This window comes from Somniosus microcephalus, chromosome 13 (genome assembly GCF_052327205.1).
Source record: "Somniosus microcephalus isolate GS21.2 chromosome 13, FLI_Smic_1.0, whole genome shotgun sequence".
NCBI classification, from domain to species: Eukaryota; Metazoa; Chordata; class Chondrichthyes; order Squaliformes; family Somniosidae; genus Somniosus; species Somniosus microcephalus.
In genome coordinates this window covers 145,314,716-145,328,896 of record NC_140999.1, presented here as the reverse complement: position 1 = coordinate 145,328,896, position 14,181 = coordinate 145,314,716, and positions in this window count along the sequence as shown.

Sequence of the window (14,181 nt, the reverse complement as noted above, 5' to 3'; positions counted from 1 at the left end):
GCGGATTGCATAAGGTACCGGTCTGGCCTTAAAAAATTTTGGGCTTGTGTTTTCTTCAATTTTAATCATCGCTGTCATGCCTTTTAGTGTTCCGAGTCCTTGCTGGAACACTTCTTTTGCATCAGTTAGGATCTTTGACAGTCGCCCAGGTGTGACGTCGTCATCCTTTTTGTCAGCCACAGTCAGTGCCTGTATGGAATGCCAATCCAGTTGTATTTTCCGGATCCATTCACGTCCCAGTAATGGTGGTCCTCCATCTTGCAATACATACAGGTCTAGTTTTGGTGTTTCCTTACCGTTGTATATAACGGTCACCCTTATTTTTCCTTTGGGGTAGACTTTTTGCCCCGTGTACGTCTTCAAAATAATTTTTGTGTCTCTCAAGGGTATGTGTGAGAATAGCCGCTCGTAGTCCCGTCGGTTTATGACTGTTAGGGCTGATTCTGTGTCCAAGTCCATCTTTACCTGAACTCCTGCTAACTTGAGAGTGACCCAAATGGTTCGGTGATCCTCCGTTGTGATCACATTATGTAGTTTCAGACAACTCAGTTCCCTGCTTTCGGAGTCGTTATCACTCTTTTGTTCGTCTGAACTATTCTCCGTCATCTTATGTACCTTCCTGTACTTTCCTTTAGTAGGTTTCTTATTGCTGGTTTTCTTTCCCGACCTGCAGACTCGTGCTATGTGTCCTACTTTGCCACACTGTCTGCACACTTTGTCTTTGAACCAGCAATCATTCTGGTCGTGTGTTGTTCTGCCGCAGCGATAGCACTTCTCTGTTCCACATGACATTTCGTTTGTGCCATATTCTTGCGGTCTCTGTTGTATCTCTGCAGCGCCCCGTGCTGCTGCTTCATATGATACCACAATGCTGAAAGCCTTTTCCAGCGTAAGGTCCTTTTCAGATAAAAGCCGTTTCTGGGTTCCTTCACTTTGAAGCCCACACACAAACTTGTCCCTTAAGGTATCTGCCAGTCCCGCTCCAAACTGGCAGTGTTTCGATAGTTTGCGCAGTTCTGTTAAATAATCAGCATTGCTTTCATCCTTATGCTGGTTCCGTTTGTGATACTTGAATCTTTCTGCTATCAGCAGCGGTGTGGGGTTTAAATGTTCCTTTAGTATCGTTACTATGTCTTCAAAACTCTTTTCCATTGGCTTCGTTGGGGTTACTAGATTTCGTAATAAACCATACGTCTTTGCACCCATTAAATTTAACAATACTGATGCTTTCTTGTCATCTGACACCTCATTTGCCTTGCAGTACACCTCTATTCGTTCGACATATGTAGTCCAATCTTCGACTTCATTGTCAAATTTGGTGATACTGCCACTCTTCGGCATTTTGGGTGTGGTTTAAAATGGCGTCTCCCAATGGCTTAAAATGGCGTCTCCCGCGCTTTCCTTCCTCCCCCGCTGCTGCCAACGCCGTTCTCGGCGGTCCTCGTGGCAATGGCGGTGCCTCGGGAGTTTCTGCACATCTCTCTCTCCCTCTCTCCGATGCTGCTCAGCCCCTGAACACCGGCTGCGCCCTGTGCGCTCTGCCCTCTCTCTCTCTCCCCCGTCGACGCTGCTCGGCCCTTTGCTGTGCTGCTCGGTCGGGCTCTAGCCCGCCGCTGCCCAGGAAGGGTCTGCGCACTACCTGTTGCCAGCCCGTTTCGGTGGACCACCTCGACTGGAAAGCCAAGCCTGGCTCTCGACAGCCTCCCCCGCAATTCTCGAGTCTCTGCTGGATGACTGGGCGGTTGCCCGTGGTCGACGCCCGAGTCTCTGGCCTTGACCTCCAATCCACTGATCTCCAGGAACGAATCCCCGGGAGGTGATGCAGAGTTGCAGGTAGGTTCAAACCTGCCTCGTCACCAATGTTGTGTCCGTGTATAATAAGACACAGACTGCGGAGAACGGTACAACAGGTGTTTACTCAACGTGGCTCACACTGCAACTGATCTGTACAGATTACTACTCAGTGCTATATACAGGTGTGGTCACTGCCAGTACTGCAGTATACATGAGCTGTAAAACATAGTTCCCCCCTTAAAGGTATATACATTACAGCTGATAGGCGCAGTCAATGCCCGCTATCCTGGCAGCAGTCACGATGCTTTCATCCTGCGCCAGACTGGTGTGCCAGACCTTTTCCAGGCACTGCATGAGCCAAGTGGTTGGCTCCTCGGGGACAAGGGTTATCCACTCTGCACCTGGCTGATGATACCGCTCCGTAACCCCAACACCCCTGCTGAGCGGCGGTATAATGAGAGCCATCTCGCCACCAGGAACATCATTGAGCAGACGATCGGCGTGCTCAAGCAACGGTTCCACTGTCTGGATCACTCAGGAGGAGCCCTGCAGTACTCGCCTGAGTGAGTCTCCCTCTTCATAGTTGTGTGCTGCATTCTTCATAATCTGGCAATCCTCAGGACCCAGCCAATGCCACCATGCCTTGGAGCACCACCGGAGGAGGAGGAAGAGGAGGAGGATGATCAGCTGCAGCACCAATGTGGGAGGGAGGCCCACAATGTTGAAACTGCAAGGGCCATCCGTCAATGACTGATAACAAGCCGCTTCTAGGCCCCTACTGAGGAAATGGCTTCTGGCATGGAGAACAACATGAATGAAAGCAACCCGCAAACCCAAAGCCAGCCAAGGCAGCAATGATTCCAAAGGCCAAACCTGTACATTTTGAATACAAAAACTTTTTTATTTTACAAACTCTGTGTGTGTCATTGCTTCATGACAAACTAATAGAAACAAACACAAATAATTATTAATTAACATAACTGGTTCTCACAACCTGGAGATAATATCCAAAACATTAAACAAAAGTTTGAACATGAACCTCGGCCTTTAATCAAAAAATTCCCAACATTTCATCACACTTCCTACTTTTTGCCCTTCGAGGGTAATCTCCTTCCCTTGCGCAGTTCCCCCCTTCCCACCCTACTGCTCCTCCATAATGGGGCCCCAGTGGCTGCAGCAAGGCTGGTGGAAGGCTGCTGATTGTCAGAACCTGAGACTACAGATGCCCTTGAAGGACGGCCTCGACCAGCTCTGGGCCTGGAGGGCCCGGCTGCAGGCTGCACCAACTCTGCATAGGTGGCAGCAGTCTGGGCTACAGACGGTGGCAAGTGCAATGGGGAAGTGACAGTGGTGGCAGCAGGAATGCTGTCATCTTGAGAGAGGACAGCAACTCCCTGCTCAACCGACACATTGGCACTCCCACGGGGCAGCACCTCAGCATCCGGAGCAATCTGCTGGAGCACAGATTGCTGGCCAGCTGCGGCATGGTGAGAGCACTGGGGAAATGTGTCTGAACCAGTGACAATGGCAGCAGTCAGTGCTTGTGTGGCCTCAATCTGAGTCTGCATGAGACCTATCTGAGATTGGATCACGGCAGCCAGTGACTGAATTGCAGCACTAAGCATTTGTGTGGCATCTGCCTGTGCTACAGCGTAGTGCTCCACACTCCTTGCCAGTGCATCAATGCTTTTGGGCACCCTTCCCACTGCACCCATGAGCTGAGTGTGCATGTCCACCGCTTGGGTGTTCATTTCAGCGATGAGCCGCTCCTTCTCTGCATCCAGTGCAGCAGGACTCGCTGGCCTACTCTCCCTCCGGGGAGAAGGCCCCAGAGCTTCCCTAGCCACATCGCGTTGCAGCAGCCCGCTGTGTCCTGGAGCTTCACCCTCATCAGACCCTTCCCCCCTGCTCCCCTCCAGGGAAGACGTGGTCCTAGTGTGGGCATGGGCTCCCTCGGGAGATGCTGATGCTTCGGCTTCGGCTTCCTCTTCCTCCTCACCTGCGGCTTCGCTCCCACTGGCAGCTTGAGGGCCCGTCTCCTCAGCTGGTGAATCACCATCTGAAAGCAGGGAGGTTCAAGAGTGGCTTTAGCGTCAGGACAGGGGGGCAGTAAGGGAGGAAGGAGTGGAGCGATTTAGTAAGTTGGATTGAAAGCGTCAAAGGCTGATGTTGTGAGGGACAAGTGGAATGAGAGAGGAGAGAAAGCTGCTGACCTTACAATTGCTGTCCTGAATGGGGTCGACCTCTCCAGCGACCACAGGACCGATCACCTGGCTTGCCACAATCCTGTGGACACGTGCCTCAAGATCGCTGAGGGGCTGCAGCTGAGGCCGCTCTCCACCCGTCCATTGCTGCTGCCGCCTATTATGAGATAGCTTGGCCTGCAAGAAAAAGGATGGCGTCTGAGTAAATATACAGCCATGGTCTTGCCTGATGTGCCTCCCTTAATGTATGCAGCCATGGTCTTGCCTGATGTGTCTCCCATAGTGGAATACTGTATGCAAGGTGTGGAATGTGCATGTGTGTTTCATGCGAGGGCCATAGGTGCTGGATGAGTGTTGGGCATTGAGGTTTTAAGACCCTCTGGCCATAGAGTAAGGTTGAAATGGAGGGATGGAGAGGTATTGAAAAAAAGCCACTCATCCTGACGACCCGAGTGAGGTCATTGAACATTTTGCGACATTGAGTATGGGTCCTGGGCACCATGCTCCTGGAGGAGACGTGCTGAGCCACCTCCCTCTACACTCTTCTGTAGTTGCACGGCAAAATGCCTCCTGCCACTCTCAGGGTAGAGTATAGATTTTCTGCGCTCCACCGTGCCAACCAGAGCCTCCAAGTCCCGCTTGCTGAAGCAGAGCTCGTTCTCTCACCCTCTCCATAGTCCTTGGCTGGAAAATGTAGTCACAGGTGTCTCCAGGCCGAGATTCAAGCCTCGAATGAGCAGGGTATGGCTGGAGAGCAAGATCGACCCTCCCCTTTAAGAACTGGCCGGCACCAATGTGTCTGTGTTCCATCGCTAACTGACATCACCTGCGCTGCGCTGCGCTCTGAATTAGCGCCTCGCTCCTCGGCCTTTGCGCCTTAAGACAGGTGTGCAGCTCCTGATCTAGCGCTCCAATCACCTCCAGGTGCGATAAAAGCCAATTTTGCAGCCGAAGGCGATAATTAGCGCCAGGCGCTAAACTTTGCGCCTGGTCGATAATTACGCCCCAAACGGGGCAATACCAAATTTCTCCCCCTGTAAATTCCAGTATAAAATGTTTGATGTTCACCTGTAGTTTGTTTTAAATTGCTCTTGGTCATATTTTCTCAATGATAGTAATTTAACTGTCAGGTTTCATGATATATAGTGTAGAGAATTGCATATTACTCACTTGGGATAACATGGTTACCTAGCTAACATCTGCTTGTCTTATATTGGCAGGTTGATTGATGTCTTGGGAAAATATAATTCATAATGATTTCACACTCCACGATCTTAGCGGCAGGGCTACATTTAAATAAATCTATGCAGTGTCCCGCCCAACAACCAACTAGATTAACTACCTGGCTGCGGGCAGGAGTGTGAAACTAGTGGCAGAAGGCTGCAGCCCGGAACTCATGTTAACGATCCCCGGCAGTCAATGGGGTGTGGAAGGCTCCAGCCAGGAATCGGGTGGAGGGGAAGACTGTCGGAAGGGATCAGGAGGGGGGAAGCCTCTGAAGCTTCTGGCCAACATTTGGAGGGGGGGAGCCTCTGTCCACCATCGGGCAGGCAGGGGCAAAGATCTGTCAAAGATCAGGAGTGGGGTAGCCTGGTGCAAAGGAGGCCCAAGGCTTCTTTGAGGTCCGGAGGAGCACACCTGCCACTACTGGCCACAAGGAAGCCTAAAATAAAATGTTAAAACATACCTTCTGGACCTCTATTGGCCCCAAATCCTGGTCCCAACAGGTTTGCCTGTGGGTGTCCTGCTCGCCTACTCAAAAGAGCAGGTATATGGCAGACAGGTAGTGGGACCAGAGGGAGTAAGTAGCTTGCATTATTTTAACAGCCCCCCGCCTCCCCCCCTCCCTGCCCATCGTGTTTCCACTAGGTGGGAGCAGTTAAAATCAGGGCTAAATCAGCAGTGAGTTATAAGGCCTAATTTTAACTCGGGCAGGAATTGAGGTTGCAGGTGCTGAAGCGGACAGTGAACCATCTGGCCCTCCAGAGTGTAAGGCCCACAAGATTTTAACTCCTGGGCTTATTTACACCCCCCCCAACACCGATTCCCTCACGAAGCCAGTCACTGCCGGTGGGCGAGTGTCATAACTCGTGAGCGGTCATGCCGCTGCCAGAGCCTCACAGAAAAGGAAGTAAGGAATGGGGGTGTGGGTGGGTAGGCCCAAGGTATTCTTGTTGGGTAAGAGTACTCTTCCTGGCCCACAAGGAACCTGGGCCTCCTGTGGCCAGGATGCTGGCTGCTGCCTGCTTTCACTGGCAGGTTTGAGACCGTGTGGGCCTTAATCGAACCCATGGTTAAAGTGGCATGCACATCTCAATTATATCATCAGGTCACAACTTTACCATTGAAGTTATGCCCCCGCTCCTCAATTCAGGCAGGTTAAAATTGTGGGGACAGGAACATGTCAGGAAGGCAAAGCAACCATCCCCAAACTCTGTCTTAATCCCCCGCCCGCATCGTTCCTGCCAGTCGTGGATGGGGGAGGGGGAATGGAGGTTAAAGTTCCCCCTTAGTTCCTGGTTTCTGTTTTTTTTTTACAATTTCCAGTATTTATTGTTGGCCAAATTTGGGCCTTTTTACCTTTAGCAACTTTTTAGGGTTTTTTAAATTGCTGCTTTCAAATATGGATCACAAATCAGTACAATAGCAAAGTTACATGGAATTAACACTTTGCACAGTTTTTGTCTAAAATGTTCAAATATTACTGATATTTACTCCTATTATTATAATCTATTCAACTGAACATAAGACATAAGAAATAAGAGCAGGAGTAGGCCATACGGCCCCTCAAGCCTGCTCCGCCATTCAATAATATCATGGCTGATCATCGACCTCAACTCCACTTTCCTGCCCGATCTCCATATCCCTTGATTCCCCTAGAGTCCAAAAATCTATCTATCTCAGCCTTGAATATACTCAAAGACTCAGCATTCACAGCCCTCTGGGCAGAGAATTCCAAAGATTCACAACCCTCTCAGTGAAGAAATTCCTCCTCATCTCTGTCTTAAATGGCCTACCCCTTATCCTGAGACTATGCCCCCTAATTCTAGACACTCCAGCCAGGGGAAATAACCTCTCAGCATCTACCCTGTTAATCCCCTTCAGTATCTTGTATGTTTCAATGAGATCACCTCTCATTCTTCTAAACTCCAGAGAGTATATGCCCATTCCACACAATCTCTCATCATAGGACAGTCCTCTCATCCCAGGAATCAATCTAGTGAACCTTTGTTGCACTGCCTCCAAGGCACGTGTATCCTTCCTTAGATAAGGAGACCAAAACTGTGCACAGTACTCCAGATGTGGTCTCACCAAGGCCCTGTACAATTGTAGCAAGACTTCCTTACTCTTATACTCCAACCCCCTTGCAATAAAGGCCAACATGCCATTTGCTTTCCTTATTGCTTGCTGCACCTGCATGCTAGCTTTCTGTGTTTCTTGCATGAGGACACGCAAATCTCTCTGAACACCAACATTTGAAAGTTTCTCACCATTTAAAAAAGTCTGTTTTTCTATTCTTCCTACCAAAGTGAATAACCTCACATTTCCCTACATTACCTGCGAGAGGAGAGGCAGGAGAGGCTGATTAAAACCAAGCTCCGAGAGCAGGAGAGGCGGACCTGCGAGAGGAGAGGCGGGAGAGGCTGATTTAAACTGAGCTCCGAGAGTGGGAGAGGAGGACCTACGAGAAGAGTGGTGGGAGAGGCTGATTTAAACCGAGCTCCGAGAGCGGGAGAGGCGGACCTGCGAGAGGAGAGGTGAGAAGAGGCTGATTTAAACCGAGCTCCGAGAGCGGGAGAGTCGGACCTGCGAGAGGAGAGGTGGGAGAGGCTGATTTAAACTGAGCTCCGAGAGCAGGAGAGGCGGACCTACGAGAGAGAGAGAAGTAAAAAGTAATCAAAGTGTGACGTCACCAGAAAGCAGGTAAGTGATTGGTTGGTAGTTCCCTCTTTCTCGCTTTTTTCCAAACTTAAATTTTGTGGTTTATAGTTTCTAAGGTCTCTGTTGTGTAGCGGGGACTGCTGGTAAACAAGGGCCCTTGAGTATATCATTTAATTATAGTGTAATTGGTGGGATTGATTTGATTTAATTTAATTTGAATTAATTAAAGGGTAAGTCATGGCAGTACAGCTTGGCGCCGTGGTATGCTGCTCCTGCACTATGTGGGAAATCAGGGACACTTCCTGTGTCCCTGCCGACCATGTGTGCGGGAAGTGTATCCAGCTGCAGCTACTGGCAGACCGCATTGCAGCACTGGAGCTGCGAATGGATAAATACTGGAGCATTTGCAATGCTGAGGACAACGTGGAAAGCACGTTTAATGAGTTGGTCACACCACAGGTAAAGGCTGCACAGGCAGGGAGGCAGAGTAGTAGGCACAGGCAAGTAGTGCAGGGGTCCCCTGTGACCATCCCACTTTGGATATTGTTGGCGAGGATGGCTTATCGGGGGAAGGCAGCAGCAGCCAACTTCCTGGCACCATGGGTGGTTCTGCTGCACAGGACGGGAGGAAAAAGAGAGGTAGAGCTATAGTAATAGGGGGTTCTATTGTAAGGGGAATAGATAGGTGTTTCTGCGGCCGCAAACAAGACTCCAGGATGGTATGTTGCCTCCCTGGTGCAAGGGTCAAGGATGTCTCAGAGCGGCTGCAGAGCATTTTGGAAGGGGAGAGTGAACAACCAGTTGTCGTGGTGCATATAAGTGCCAACGATATAGGTAAAAAACGGGATGAGGTCCTAAAAGCTGAATATAGGGAGTTAGGAGGTAAATTTAAAAATAGGAGCTCAAAGGTAGTAATCTCAGGATTGCTACCAGTGCCACGTGCTAGTCAGAGTAGAAATAGAAGGATATTTCAGATGAATACGTGGCTAGAGGAATGGTGCAAGGGGGAGGGATTCAAATTCCTGGGACATTGGAACCGGTTTTGGGGGAGGTGGGACCAGTGCAAACTGGATGGTTTGCACCTGGGCAGGACCGGGACCAATGTCCTTGGGGGAGTGTTTGCTAGTGCTCTGGGAGGGTATAAACTAAAATGGCAGGGGATTGGGAACCTGAGCAGGGAGGCAGAGGAAAGGGAAACAAGGATAGAAGCAAAAGACAGGAAGGAGAAAAGCAAAGGTGGCAGTCAGAGAAATCAAGGGTTTAAATCAAACATGGCCACAGTAAATAATAATTCTAAAAGGTCTAAGAATGTTAAAAAAACAAGACTGAAGGCTTTGTGTCTTAATGTGAGGAGCATTCGTAATAAGGTGGATGAATTAGCTGCGCAAATAGAGGTAAACGGATATGATATGATTGGGATTATGGAAACATGGCTCCAGGGTGACCAAGGCTGGGAATTCAACATCCAGGGGTAGTCAATATTCAGGAAAGACAGGCAAAAAGGAAAAGGAGATGGGGTAACATTGCTGGTTAAAGAGGGGATTAACACAATTGTAAGGAAGGATATTAGCTCTGATGATGTGGAATCTGTATGGGTAGAACCAAGAAATACCAAGGGGAAGAAAACGTTAGTGGGGGTGGTATACAGACCCCCAAACAGTAATGCGAAGGTTGGGGATGGCATTAAACGTGAAATTAGAGACGCGTGCAATAAGGGCACAGCAGTTATCATGGGTGACTTGAATCTACATATAGATTGGGCTAACCAAATTAGTAACAATACTCTGGAGGAGGAATTCCTGGAGTGTATACAGGAAGGTTTCCTGGACCAATATGTCAAGGAACCAACTAGAGACCAGGCCATCTTAGACTGGGTATTATGTAAAGAGAAAGGATTCATTAGCAATCTTGTTGTGCGAGGCCCCTTGGGTCGGAGCGATCATAATATGATTGAATTCTTCATTAACATGGAGAGTGAAGTAGTTGACTCAGAGACTGGGGTCCTGAATTTAAATAAAGGAAACTACGATGGTATGAGGCGCGAGTTGGGTAGCATTGATTGGAGAATGTTACTCAAAGGGTTGATGGTGGATAGGCAATGGCAAACATTCAAAGATCGCATGGATGAACTACAGAATTTATTCATCCCTGTTTGGCATAAAAATAAAACAAAAAAGTTGACTCAACCGTGGCTAATAAGGGAAATTAGGGATAGCATAAGATCCAAGGAGAGAACATATAAATTGGCCAGAAAAAGCCGTAAACCTGAGGATTGGGAGCAGTTTAGGATTCAGCAAAGGAGGACAAAGGGATTAATTAAGAGGGGGAAAATAGAGTATGGGAGTAAGCTTGCAGGGAACATTAAAACTGACTGTAAAAGCTTTTATAGATATGTGAAGAGAAAAAGATTGGTGAAGTCAAGCGTAGGTCCCTTGCAGTCAGAATCAGGGGAATTTATAATGGGGAACAAAGAAATGGCGGACCAATTAAATACATACTTTGGTTCTGTCTTCACAAAGGAGGACACAAATAACCTCCCAGAGATGTCAGGGAACACAGGATCTAATGAGAGGGAGGAACTGAATGAAATAAGTATTTGTAGGGAAATGGTGTTAGGGAAATTGACGGGCTTGAAGGCCGATAAATCCCCAGGGCCTGATAATCTACATCCTAGGGTACTTAAGGAAGTGGCCCTAGAAATAGTAGATGCATTGCTGGAACTCTGGAACAGTTCCCATGGATTGGAGTGCAGCTAATGTTACCCCACTGTTCAAAAAAGGTGGTTGAGAGAAAACGGGGAATTATAGACCAGTAAGCCTGACATTGGTAGTGGGGAAAATGCTAGAGTCCATTGTAAAAGATGTAACAGCAGAGCACTTGGAAAACAGTGACAGGATCAGACAAAGTCAATATGGATTTACAAAGGTAAATCATGCTTGACTGATCTACTGGAATTTTTTGAGGGCGTAACTGGTAGAATAGATAAGGGAGAACCAGTGGATGTGGTGTATTTGGACTTCCAGAAGGCTTTCTATAAGGTCCCGCATAAGAGATTAGCGTGTGAAGTTAAGGCACATGGGATTGGGGGCAAGGTACTGACTTGGATAGAGAACTGGTTGGCAGACAGGAAGCAAAGAGTTGGAAAAACGGGTCTTTTTCCGAGTGGCAGGCAGTGACTAGTGGGGTACCGCAGGGATCGGTCCTAGGACCCCAGCTATTCACAATATATATTAATGATCTAGACGAGGGAACTAGATGTAATATCTCCAAATTTGCAGACGACACAAAGCTAGGTGGGCATGTGTGCTGTGAGGAGGATGCCGAGAAACTCCAGTATGATTTGGACAGGTTGGGTGATTATACTGCATCTGCCATGCAGCTGCCCAATGTGGATAAATGCGAGGTTATCCACTTTGGTGGCAAAAACAGGAAGGCAGATTATTATCTGAACAGCAATAGATTGGGAGAAGGGGAAGTGCAATGAGACCTGGGTGTCCTTGTGTACCAGTCTCTGAGGGTAAGCATGCAGGTGCAGCAGGTGGTTAAGAAGGCAAATGGTATGTTGGCCTTCGTAGTGAGAGGGTTTGAGTACAGGAACAAGGATGTCTTGCTACAGTTGTACAGGGCCTTGGTGAGACCACACCTTGAGTATTGTGTGCAGTTTTGGTTGCCTTATCTGAGGAAGGATGTCCTGGCCATGGAGGGAGTGCGGCGAAGATTCACCAGACTGATACCTGGGATGGCAGGAATGACGTATGAGGAGAGATTGGGTCGATTGGGTTTATACTCGCTGGAGTTTAGAAGAATGAGAGGGGATCTCATTGTAACTTATAAAATTCTAACAGGATTAGACAGACTAGATGCAGGAAGGATGTTCCCGATGGTGGGGGAGTCCAGAACCAGGGGTCACAGTCCAAAGATAAGGGGTAAGCCATTTAGGACAGAGATGAGGAGGAATTTCTTCACCCAGAGAGTGGTGAACCTGTGGAATTCTCTACCACAGAAGGCAGTTGAGGCCAATTCATTAAGTATATTCAAGAAGGAGTTAGATATACTTCTTAAGGCTAAAGGGATCAAGGGATATGGGGAGAAGGCAGGGACAGGGTGCTGATTTTGGATGATCAGCCATGATCTCATTGAATGGCGGAGCGGGCTCGAGGGGCCGAATGGCCTACTCCTGCTCCTATTTTCTGTGTATGTTTCTATTATACTCCATCTGCCACCTTACTGAACCATTCAGATGGCCCTAGCATTTAGAACCCCAGCGCGATTTTAACTGCAAATGAGAAGCTTGGCCCAGCAGCCAAACCGCTGAGTAAAACCTCGTAGGATTGGTTTCAGACACTGACTTACTCAGTAGGAGCAGTATTTAAAGGGACAGTCAGCTGCAACCATTTAGAACATTAAGATATGTGTCCTGTTGTTCTTCGTGGAATTCCAAGGAATTTTTGAGCTTGGAGATTGTTTCTGTCTTTTTTTTTGCCTTACTCACCCTGATTAAGTTTTCAAAACTTATCATTTGTGCCATTTTTGCTTCATTGCTTTGGATGGGGGAACAGTTGAAGGAGAACAGCAGCAACCAGGACGAGCAGCAGATGAGCTCATTAGAAGATTGCAGGTAAGAGGGGCTGTTTGTAGAAGACCATACCTAGCCACAGGGTCTAGAGGCCAAGAGTCACATGCCTGGATATGAATGAGGAGCACTGCATCAGAAGGTTGTACTTCACCAGGCAGGCTGTTACTGATTTATGTAACCTCCTACAACAGTACCCGCTGCCTCCTGGCCCAGGTTGCCGTGCTTTGCCAGTGTCTGTCAAAGTCACCACCACACTTATCTTTTTTGCCTCATGCTCCTTTTAGGCTGTTACAGGGGACATCACCTGTATCTCCCAGCCTGCAGTACACAGCTGCATCAAGCAGGTTAAGATGCCCTATTTGTCAGAGCTGAACAATTTGTCATGGATGCCATCACTCAAAATGAGAGAGCTTTGGATTTGCAGCAGATGCTGGCTTTCCCTATGTCCAGTGTATTTATAGATTGCACTCACGTAGCCATCAAGGCACCAGAAGACAAATTAGCAGTTTTCATCAACAGGACGAGCTATCACTTTATTAATGTCCAGCTGGTGTGTGATCACCACAGAAGGATCATGCAAATCTGTACCAGTTTCGCAGGCAGCTGTCACAACACCTTCATCCTGCAACATCATCCATCCCGCCACTATTCCTCCCTTTCAGGAACTTAAGAGGATGGCTGCTTGAGGACAAGGACTAAGCCCTGCACACATGGCTAATGAAAGCCCTATAGTTTGGCTACTGCCAGTACAGTTTGGCCAAGCTGGTTTTCTGGCACCATTGCAGGTATTAGTTGAGGAATGTTGAGGGAGTAGATGTCCTGATATCCTGAGGGAGGGGAACATTACCACTCCTGTTGTGTTACTCCAACTCCCATGGGGCTGAGGCTCACCAGTCCTACTGATCCACAAGTGCTCCTGCTGCAGCAGATGACTTCTTGAAAGCCTCTTGCTATTCGGGCCATCAGTTTCTCCAAGGTGGAGCCCAGTATCTGGATGGCAGCTGTTTGAGTTTCCACCGAATCTGTAAAGACTGGTAACATTGACTTCTATTTCAAGGGCCCAGCTGAAGTGTCCTTGGAGCTGACCACACAAGCTAGAAGAGAACTTGTCCATACTTTAAGTCATGATGACAGGCATTCCAATAGTTTGTATAACTGCTTGTGTGAGGCAAGCAGATTTCTTTTCTTATTTGGGCCTCTGAAGTCTGAATCTGTGTCTTCTTCAGCAGAGCTGATAGAGGAGCTTGCCCTCCGGTGAGCCATCTCCTGTGCTGTCCCTGCCATCACTATCTGCTCCTGCTCACACATGCTGGGTGTGTCACCATATGCAGACTTTTCTAACTCATTGTCGAACCCACACGGGGTGCCAATCTCTCCTCACAAGAATTGTTCACCTCTGAGGTATGTTCTTCTGCATGATCTTGCTGCTGAAAGCAGTAAATGCAACTTCCCTTTAAGAGATGCATTCCTACTTTATAAAGCCCTCTGGAGGCCTGCCAGAAATTACGCCCAGAAACAATTCCCGACACCAGTCAAATTTAAATGGAGCTCCTGGAGTAAAATGCCCCAGATCTGAAATATGTGTGTTTTGCTTCACCCTACCCCACTACCCGCTCCAGGATAAGGTTGATCCCTATGTTAATAAATGCATAGTGAACTTTTACTGATGAATACAAAGCTGCGCTGGAGCTTGCTCCAGAAATCCATTTTTAATGTATTTTCCTT